The sequence below is a fragment of the Haliaeetus leucocephalus genome, unplaced genomic scaffold (genome assembly GCF_000737465.1).
Source record: "Haliaeetus leucocephalus isolate CR32 unplaced genomic scaffold, Haliaeetus_leucocephalus-4.0 Scaffold526, whole genome shotgun sequence".
Lineage (NCBI taxonomy): Eukaryota > Metazoa > Chordata > Aves > Accipitriformes > Accipitridae > Haliaeetus > Haliaeetus leucocephalus.
This window is the reverse complement of record NW_010972962.1, coordinates 2,755,136-2,757,168: the sequence shown is the minus strand read 5'-3', so window position 1 is coordinate 2,757,168 and position 2,033 is coordinate 2,755,136. Positions and strand designations below refer to the sequence as shown.

Sequence of the window (2,033 nt, the reverse complement as noted above, 5' to 3'; positions counted from 1 at the left end):
GGGGGGGCGCGGGCGGGGGCCAGCCGGCAGGGCCCAGCGTAAGGCCCTCACCGCTGACCAGAGGGACCGGGCTCACGGCGGTGGGCTCTGGCCCGCTGAGCTGAGGGAGCCCTGCCAGTGCCCCCCACGCGGCGTTCTTCCCACCTGACAGTAGATGGTAAGCTACAGGCCCAAGTTTTGTAAACTGGTGGAAAACCATCCCCGTTATTGTCAAAGGAAGCGTGAATAAATGATCACAGAAGCAAGTGCTGGCATTCAGAGCATCACAAAAGAACAAGGTTAACGCATTTTTAATTCATAAGGCAACATTACAAAGCAGAACGAAACTCAACTAAGTAGTGTGAAATATTATCATAGCCAGAATTTTTGAAAGCATGTACAAACAACACTTGAATCCAAGCTATATCCTTACCACCTCTACCACCAAGTTCCTGTAATTTCCCCTTTTTGTTTTAACACATAGATGAATGCACAGGCTTCCCGCTGTTTACTACCTTAGCGGTTGTGCCCAAGCTCAGTCCCCAAAAAGCTCCCGAGCCCTCATGGTTCAGGTCTGAACAAAGGCTCCAGTTCTTCCTGCTGTCTCCCAATGCCAAATTGTAGAAGTCAGTAAGGAACAATTATTGCAACATACAAATAAACCTCCTTTTTCACACTTCTGATAGAGGAAGGGTTGATTGGCAGTACTTTTCCTCTTACAGAGCATGGCTGCCAACTCCACAAAAAATCCTGATAGTTGGAAATAGTTTTTTTCAGTCAGTGTTGATACACAATGTGTTGGCTTTGACGGAGCCTACCAAGGAAATTTCTACTGCCGGGCCACAGCTGACTACTGCTCACGTACATCTGCTGTGGGGTACTCAGTAAACCGGATTAGTAGAATGATTGGGATTAAGACAACTTCCTCCACACCAGAAGGGTTTATCTGTAAAGTTGGCCAACTTTACTGGTTTTAGGCAACGGGCAGGCAGTGGTATTAGCAATGTGCAGGAGTAACTCCCAGAGGCTTGTGTGCAACTGAAATGCAAGTAACATGCTTGCTTGCCTCAGGCAACTGCATGGATACCCTCAAGTCAAGATAGACTACCTGGAAGCTACAGTCACCAGCTGCTAAACCATCTTCCCCCCAAAATATTCCATGCCTCCATCCTGTTTGTAATTACCTTGCTTTCACTTAGTTCTGGTATCTTCTCCAGGAGACAAACTGGAATCTATTGTGCATACTTTACAGGAGGGAGAGCAGCTGTAGCCTGCAGAGTCCTGTATTGCAACCCTGTGCAGCCCCGCCATACTGAGGATCAGAAGAGGTCCTGCAGAAACACGGGGATAATAAGGAATGTAAGGAACTTTAAAGCAAAGAATTGAGTTTGAATTTAGTTTCTTAGCTGACGTAATGGAAGGTGGTTTCTGGGGAATTATGTATCTCTGAGCACGCTAAAGCCTTAAGCTTCACCCTTAGAGCAGCGTTCAGTAGGATTCAGCAGCAAGGTGTTGGAAGGTCCAGAATTTAGTGTGATTTCATTTGGAGCTTTTGATTTTACCTTTTAGGTTAAAGCAGTCTGAACATTCAGGACTTCTGTTGGGCCTCTTCCTCCTTCTCCTCCAGCCTTGTGGTAGAGGTTTTCCCAGAGAACGTGTAGCTTTCAGCAAAGCACCGCAGACCACAGGTCAGTTCGGGAAGACGCCGTAACTCAAGCGGCGTCTGCACGAATGCGCCGTCGGCGGCGTTCCCCATCGCGTGCAGAGGATCGGTCTCTTAGGGAGGTTAGACTGCCTTTAGGTTATGACTGGTTCTGTATCTAGCGGAGATCAGAAGTAACATTGCCTTAACCTCTAATGCTGCGAGAACGAGAAAAATGTTCTTCATGAGAATAAAGCTCTGAGCTTCCTCTCATGACTGTTTCCAGAGCAGAAACGGGAGCTTGCGCGGAGGCCCTGCGCTCGCCTGATCCCATCCCCCGGCGCAGACGGCAAAAACGCGACGCTCCCGATGCTCCGGCGGGCGCAGCGCCGGGAGGGAACCCGCCGGGCTT

General features: G+C 49.0%; 1 long non-coding RNA gene across 1 annotated transcript in view; it reads right to left on the bottom strand.

Annotated features, from left to right (window-relative positions):
• LOC104837373 overlaps window positions 1-2,027 on the bottom strand; it is a 3,405-nt gene extending 1,378 nt beyond the window's left edge. Inside the window, exons 1-2 of the long non-coding RNA XR_774925.1 lie at window positions 1,542-2,027; window positions 1,164-1,310 (exon numbers count right to left, since the gene is read on the bottom strand). This is a non-coding gene — a long non-coding RNA (uncharacterized LOC104837373). The remainder of the gene's footprint in view (window positions 1-1,163; window positions 1,311-1,541) is intronic.
• Window positions 2,028-2,033: the final 6 nt, after the last annotated feature.